Source organism: Elephas maximus, chromosome 10, assembly GCF_024166365.1.
Source record: "Elephas maximus indicus isolate mEleMax1 chromosome 10, mEleMax1 primary haplotype, whole genome shotgun sequence".
In the NCBI taxonomy this organism is placed as follows: Eukaryota; Metazoa; Chordata; class Mammalia; order Proboscidea; family Elephantidae; genus Elephas; species Elephas maximus.
Window position 1 is genome coordinate 114,079,140 of NC_064828.1, and position 8,595 is coordinate 114,087,734.

Here is an 8,595-nt window from a genome sequence, read left to right on the forward strand (position 1 = left end):
GACACGACAGCACCAGCAAGGGACTCAAATGCACCAGTGATCGCGAAGATGGCACAGGGCCAGGAGGTGTTCTGCTCTGTTCTATGTAAGGTCACCGTGAGTCAGAGCCGACTAGGCAGCAGCTAACAAGAACAATGCACATAGAAGTGCTTTGCAGCGTTTGGTATACAGTAGGTGCTCATTACATGTTTAAAAACTGGAGGTAGGGGCACTAGGCATGGAACTGCTCCACTCCCCAAGACTTCTGACTGGAAGGCTCAAACCCTTTTCATTTGCACACTGTGACCGCCCCTCTGTGGCTACACCACAGTTATGACGTAGTATGTGATGTATGTCATTACTGGGTTCAGGTACCAGCGGCAGTAACAAAGCATGTCACCCTGGTGCCACGGCACTGGCCCGAGACACTGGGTGCAGGAGACAGTGTGCCCAAAGGAGGGGTGCCCAGAGTGGAAGGAAACGTGGAGGGCAGGATGAGAGTCTGCCCAGTCCTTGTTTTATCTCCAGCGTCTCTAGCTGGGACACTTTCCTCTTAAGATTTTCAAACTCTGCTTTACAAACTGGGGCACCCGGGCCTCACGTGGCAGTAAGAGGTTTACTGGCTGGTCCTGCGTGGGCAGGGCTGAAGGCAACACGGCCGGTTTTCTTCCCTCCGCTTTCTGCCCCACCTGAGCTCCTCACGTCTCCCCACCCCTCTGAGTGGTGGAGTTTTCTTTTGGGAGGTAAGTCTCTTTGGGGGGTTAAATAGTGGTGAAATACATATAACAAAATATTTGCCATTTCAACCATTTGTATGTGGATAAGTCCGTGATGTTAATTCCATTTCCTGTGGTGTGCGACCATCACCACTAACAGCTGCCAAGTTGTTCCTTCAGGTGGACAGAGACTCGGTCCAGTGGTGGGCCTTCCAACCTCTTAGCCACCTGGACAAAACCTGGTTCTCCTGGAAACTTCAGTCATACTCTTCACAGCACCCCTTTCCCTGCAGTGGCTCTCACAGGGGCGCGTGTGGGTGCACAGCCCCCCGCCTCATGGTTCCCTGGCATGGTAGACCTGGTTCTGTTCACCATTGGCTGAGCCCAACAGGAAGCAGAAGGAAAACAGTGCCCTGGGCCACTAAGAAGGACAGCGAATAGACAGTGGGCAGGGAGGTGGTTATACCTAGAGAACGGCCAGCAGATTCGGCTGAAGCCCTGAACCTCTGGGTAATTTTGGGTCCTGATTGTCTATTTCAAGGTGTCAGGGAAAGAGCCACTCCACGCCCGTGACATGCCCACGTATTTCAGAAAGTCCAAGGGAGAGGGTCCTGAGCAACCAGGTCTGCCATCCGGGCAGGGTGTGGGGAGGCCCTTGAAGCCCTGCAGCTGGAGGCCTTTGAGGTGTGCCCTTACGGCCAACCCAGGGAGTAACACTCATCTCACAGACCTGCTGGAGGCTTCTAATTAATGACAAAATATTTACCATTGGTTGTGCACCTACTGTGTGCTACATGCTGAGTTATTCACACAAAGTGCACAGGGCACCTGCCATGAGGCAGGTGTCTGGGTCCATTCCTGTCGGGATCCTTGATGTCCAGCGACAGCTTGCACTCAGAGAATAAGCCCTGGCAGTCTGCACGGTCAACACCACGCCCAGGTGTTGACCCTCGGGAGGGAGCGAGCACCTGGCACCACACCTGGACCTTCACCTGTGAGGAGGATGCCCAGCCCAGGAGGCACCACAATGTAGCTGAGACACCCAGGGTCCAATCATTCAACAGCTACTTGGGCTGAGGCCCTGGGGGGAGAAGGAGCTGACGCATGGCGCCCAGCACCTCTCTCGCCTCTCCAGCCAGGCCTTCCCTTGCCTGGCCGCTGGCTCAGTTCCCACCGTGTGACCAGCACAGCTGTTGTTGCCGAGGCCAGTGGTGGACCTGGGTGATCATTGACAGATCTGGAGGGGAAATAAGGCCCGCTGCAGCCGGTGTGCCTTTATGGCCTCACCAGGCCGCGCTCCCACGCTGGTTCCCGCTCACTGTCTCTTTCTGCCTATCTTTTATTGTCCACTCTTATCTCTCTCCCTCCCCAGGCCCCACCTTGAACAGATCCCCAAGACCATAACCTTCCTTGAACTGCTGCTGGCTTTTCCTGACCTTCTGCCCTAGGCACAGGAGGTAACTTTATCAGAGGGCTGGTGAGGGCTTGGCTGGGGCCCCAGCTCCGATGGCCTGAGATGGTGGCGTTCTGCCAGTAGAGCAGGACCTGGAGCTACTCAACTTTGTGGCGGAAGAACCCAGACTTCTCATTTCCTTGTCCACCTCCAGTGTCTTTCCCCCTGGTGACAAGACCCTGGCCCAAGGCGATGGTGGTGGGGTTTGATTTGGCTGGTGTCTTTTCATCTGTCCTTCTGTGCACAGTGACAACTCTCTGAGCAGAAGTGATGCAGGTGATTGGGAGATACTGCTGTGTCACCAGGGGCCATTTAGGGACACCTGGGTCTCTCTCCTTCACCTTAAAATGGATTCAGACTCTGACTGTGTTTCCAAGAACCTCTAATGGTGGTGATGAGAATAATCGCCCTAGATGCAGGCAGCCCTGTGCAGTTTGGAGAAGAAGTGGGATGTGCTGGAAACTTCATGGGACGTGTAGTCAAATGACCCTTCTCTCCCCAGGGGAACCTGAGCTTCAGGGTCCTCATCTACCAAATGGGAACGTGATCCCTACCTCACAGCCAACACTGGTGCAAGCAGTACGCATGTGCTGAAAGGGATTTCCATGTGCAGGGGTGTGGAAAGAGAGCAGTTTTGGGATCAGGGAGATTTGGGTTCAGATCTTGGCATCGCAGTTGGGCAAGGCCACCTCTCTGAGCTCCAGTTTTCACATATGCAAAATGGGAACAGTGAAGCTCACTTTTGGGGTGTTGTGAGGATTGAAGCAAGGTGCACCCTGCTTCAGCTATAAATGTTTAGCAAATGGCAACGGCTGGGATTAACCCTGGAAGAGATGTTAGCGTGCCCATTTCACAGGTGAGGGGACTGAGGCTCAAAGAGGAGGGTCAGATGACTGGTGGAGGGTGTCAGCCCCAGGCCTGTCTGGTGTCCCAGCCCACCCATCCCACTGCCCCCCTCAGCCCCGTTCCCTCCTTGGCCCACCCAAGCTGGGGTATGTACTACTGGATGGGTCCAGCCTGTGTCCAGTCTTGGCCCAGGCCAGGTGAGCATGGCCGGCACGGGCCCGGCCCTCTTTCCTTGCTCCTGCAGCAAGCAGCCGTTACCGAGGAACCTTGCATCCACTGCCAGCAAAGCAGCGATGCAGTGGCTCCCCGGTGGGTGAGCTTGGGCGTTTGCCCCCGGTGTCCAGGGATGCTTCTGTGGCTCGGGAGTGTGGGAGGGCATGGCCGGCAGTGGAGCAGGCTGGCTCTGAGGCCTGGTGAACTTGAGTCACACCTCCCCAAGCCCAGCCCATGTTTATTTTGTCTTTCTGGGCTTCAGCCTTTGGCCAGCGGAGGTTAAAGATTACTGAGGCAACAACTGACAATAAAAGCGCCCGGCACACTGGCCTTTGCCCACCCCTTAGGGGGCAGCGGGGCCCTGCACGGCGGCAGCCCTGGGGCGGGTGGCGAGGGTGTGAGCCGGAGCGCGCCCTCCTGTGTTAATGCCGAGAGGACACCTGGGCTCGCCGGGGCAGGGAGGCCAGGTTTCCCTGTCATCAGAAGCCAGGCTACAATGTGGCATTGTTCTCTGTCTCAGAGGCCACTCACCGTGTGGCCCAGAGTGGACCCAGGAGGGCTCCACCTGACAGAGTAAACACCCACCCAGAGGCGCTTGTGGCGACGGGAGAGGAAGGGTGTTTCTTCCTAGTGAGTCAGGGAGTCAGAGACCTTCAGGGCACTGGTCACCCCTTCCTGCGCCTCCGTTTTCTCATTTGGAGCATGGAGGTTTGCTTAACCCTCAGGCCCCTCGGGCAGGGCTCTCAGTCTTTGTTGTGGTAGGCACCTGGGCAGGTGAAGGATCCCTTCCAAGAATGATGTTTTCTTATTGCACAGAATGAAACCAACATGTTATAAAAGAAGCTAATGATATTGAAATACGGTTAGCAAAATATTAAAAAAAAAAAAACAACAAATTTGAGATATGGAAATACACGTACTTCTATAAAACAGTTGCCATGAAGTCGACTGTGACTCATGGCAACCCCGACTCCATGTCAGAGTAGAATTGTGCTCCAAAAGGCTTTCAGCGGCTGATTTTTCAGAAGTAGATTGCCAGGCCTTTCTTCCTAGTCCTTCTTAGTCTGGAAGCTCCACTGAAACCTGTGCAGCATCACAGCAACACCCAAGCTTCCACTGACGACGGGTGGTGGCTGTGCATGGAGTGCAGTGGCCGGGAGTTGAACTGGGGTCTTCCACATGGAAGGCAAGAATTTGACCAGTGAACCACCGCCTCCTGCTTTCCCGCAGCTCCGGCATGTAAATAATAGACAACGTGCCCGGCACTGACCAAACACTTTCCAATGCTGTAAAGAGGTAAAAACTGAGTCTCAGAGGTCGGGTAATTACCTGAGGTCACCCAGCAATACGTGGTGGAGTGGGCGCCTGCATCCAGGTCTTCTGGGTTTGGCTTTACCCATGAACCTCACAGACTCCAGAAGAAATAACTCCAGATGCAAACTGGGAAACCTGGGCTCAGTTCCCAGCTCTACCCCCTTAACCACTCTGACCCTCAGTGTCTTCACCTACAAGATCAGGTGAGTGCCCAGAGCATGTGAGGAGAAGGAGGTATAGCCTACCTTTGGTGAAGATATCTCCCGGTGGCTTGGAGAGGGCCACCTTGCACCTTTGGGGGAGATGCGAGTCTCTGTGTGGTGATTTCCCCCACCCAGGTGGAGTGTGGGTGAGGAGTGTCCAGCATCATGGGTCCTGGAAAGTCTCCACAGCTGCCTGCCCAAAGGGGCAGCTTGGTGGCGGGATTGATCTCACTTTCCCACTGTTTCATCATGGCGGCCAGAGGAGCTGGCTTGGGACCCAGACAGTCACAGGCAGCTGGAAGCAGGGCAGGTGGAGACGGTAGCTGGAAAAATTCTATGCCGCAGAGTATTGCCGCAGGACATTGGCGGGACATTGTCTGTATTTAGTTAAAAATTAATAGAATAAATAAATGGATGTCGTTGTTGTTGTTGCTGTTGTTAGGTGCCTTCGAGTCAATTTCGTCTCACAGGGACTCCATGTGTCAGGTGACTGCCTCATAGGGTTTCCTAGGCTGTAATCTTTATGGGAGCAGATCACCGCGTCTTTCCTTAAGCGGAGCCACTGGTTGAGTTCGAATCTCTAATCTTTCTGTTAGCAGTCAAACACTTAACCACTGTACCACCACCCCCCCCAGTCAAAAACAAAACAAAACAAAAAAAACCCTTGCTGTTGAGTCGATTCCGACTCATAGCAACACCGTAAGACAGAGAAGATCTGCCTGGTAGGGTTTCCAAGGAGTGGGTGGTGGAATCGAAACTGCCGACCTTTTGGTTAGCAGCCTAAGCTTTTAACCATTACACCACCAGGGCTCCTTAAAATTAATGGATAGTGAACAAATAACCTTAAATTTTCATGCAAAGTTCTCTGAATTAGTTAAACCTCTTTTGCTTGTAAATGACGGAATCCCCTAGGTGAGGGGGAGAAAAAGCACAATTTATTGATTTGTTGGTTCACGTGATAAAACATCTTCAGGGCATCGGGGGAGGTGACCTTAGGGTCTTTGGAGGCAGGGGCTTGGACAACATTACATTCTCTTTCTCTCTCTCATCTCTGCTCGTCTTCCCGTGCCGTCTTTGCGTGCAGGAGGGTGGGGGAGGAGTTTATGGCCAAGGGCAGTTCTGGTATCATACCCTTCCTACTTGAGAGCAAGAACAGATTACACAATAAGCAAGGTACCGGCAGGCTGACTTGTGCAGACTTACTAATCTGTAGTGCACAATTCCAAAGATCTAGTGAAACCCATGTAAACTTGTGCACTACAGATTAGTTAGTCAGCACAAGTCAGCCCATGCATACCTTTCTTACTGGTTAATCTGCTGCAGTTTGAGGGGAAGAGAACTGTTTCCCAGTGCTCTATCCAGAAAACATTCCAGGGAACGATGCAGCTGCCCGGCTAGCATCCCATGGCCATATCTGTATCAGTCACATGATCAGCAGGCCCTGCCTGCATCCCAAGCCCATCCTGTGGTTAATTGTGGGACTGTTCCCTCAAAGACCTAATTGGAAAACTGTGCTGGGCAGAGAAGACGGTGGCCACAGCCTTGTTGGGGAAGTGGCTAGAGGTCCAGAGAACAGCATGGCGGTGCAAAGAGAGGCTCTCCCAAGGACAAGAAGGTGATTCTGGAACTGCTAGTATGTAGCCAACGAGAACATGAATTACTCAGGGAACCACCAAATGCTTGCTTAGAAATTTTTATTGAAATTATTTAGTGACCTGTCCAAATATTTAGCTGTAAACAAATCCAGACCAAACTAACAAAGATATGTAACCTGGATTCCTCAGTTAAGAAGAAGTTAAGCCAGTAGACTTTATTATTTTATCCATTGACTCATTCATTCATCTAACAAATATTTATTGAGTGCCTATAACATGTTAGGTGTTGGACATAAATTGGTGAGTGAAGTAAATATGTCCCTGCCTCAGTTTGCCTGATGGTGTCACTCCCCTGCTTACAAGCTACAGGGACTCCCCTAAAGAGAGTAGAGACCCCCCAGCCTGGCATTCGAGGCCTCAACCATCCAACACTAACCTTCCTTTCTAGCCTTGCCCATCAGTCCCTGCCTTAGGCTGGGTTCTCTAGAGAAGCAAAACCAGTAAAGTGTATAAATATATACGTAGAGATTTATATCAAGGAAACGGCTCACATGGTTGTAGAGGCTGGAATGTCACAAGTCTGTGGGTCAGGACAGAGATGTTTCCTGATTTACATAGCCGCAGGGGCTCGTAAACCCAAGATTGGCAGGTTGGAGAGCAGGACTCTTGTTCACAGGCAGTGAAAATCGAGGAATCCCAAGGTCGGCAGGCAAGATTGCAGGTAAGCTGTTAGTTTAAGTCCCCAAAACCAGAGACCAGATGAACAGGAGCCAGTTGCAGGATCCAGAGCGAGCAAAAGCCCCTGAGCCCTGCCAGAACATCCACCCACACTCGATGCAGGCCACATGCCCAAGGAAACTCCCCTTCAAGGGATTGGCTACTCAGCAGATCCCATCATGGGGGTGATCACATATGGAATCTCAACAGGGATGTGACCACAACATCACATGATTGCCAAAACACTGAGAATCATGGCCCAACCAGTTGACACACAATCCCAACCATCACAGTCCCCTCACATCTGGGTCTCATTAGACAGCACATGGTTCTCTGAACTCATCCTAATTTGCAGGCCTCTGTGCTTTTGTTTGCACTATCCTTTCTGCCTGGAATGCTCCCCTACCCCCCACTCAGTCTCTCCCTAAGCAGATCTGATTCTCCCTTTAAGGCCTGAGTCCTAGGCCAGCTCATCTCTGAAGCGTGTACTCCTACAGTTTTGTGCTTGTAGGGAATGGAGCATCCTGGCACTAAAACACCACGTGGCATTGCCAAGGGTCTTTGTGCACTGGAAAGCAGCTGTTTTTTTCTGCAGCACAGACACACTTGGGGCCCTGGCTTGTGGACCTTCGTGTGTCCCCAGTGCTTTCTGAGGCAGTCGACCCCTGTTTCTCATAATGGAAACATTTATTTACTGCTTATTTTCCAAACCTTTAGCTTGTTTCTTCCTCCCAATAGCTCAGACAAGGATAGTGGTTCATTTTGAAGGTAGAAAAATTGAGGCTCGGAATTTCTGTTCCTGGAACATTGTGGACCAAGTGGACAGTCCTCTTACTGGAAACCACTAAAAGTCTTGGATTTGAAAAATCTTCTTAAATGCATCCACGAACTGATGAGAAAGTGAAGTATGCTCATGTCAGGAAATAAGGGAAGGCAGGAACTCAGGAAGATCAGCAGAGGGCTGAAGCTAGCTTTTGACCTGGGGGTATTTGTTGAATCAGGTGAACCTGAGCATTGGCTTTACATACCCTGAGGCTGAGGAATAAAAAGACACAGCCCAGGACCTGCTCAAGGCAGAACATTCGACAGGAGACCCACATGAAGCTAGGACCACAAGGGGTACACTTTCAGAGTAAGAGTGAGCTAGAAATCAACCCCTTCTCCACCCCTGAGACTGCAAGGAAAACTGCCTGGGTTGAAACCCAGTGCTGGGTGCAGGGAAAATAAAACCTCTGAGAATTTGTAACTGAGGCTAGTTATTCCATGGGTTTGTAGACTGAATTCACACGACCATGGGTCCAGACAACTTTAAGCAGAGATTTTGGCTTAAAGTGTATCCATATTGCTACTGACTCCAGGTACCTGATAAAAGCAAACACAAATTCTCTCTGGAGGAAATCACTTTTATCCCAGGCTTTCCAAAGTTAAACTTGAGTGGAAAATGAGCAGCTTATACTTAAAAATTACTGGACACACAAGGAAACAGGGTCCCATGAGAAAGAGAGAGAGTAAACTGAACCAGATACTGCAGAATCAGACTTTTGAAAACTTCAGATATT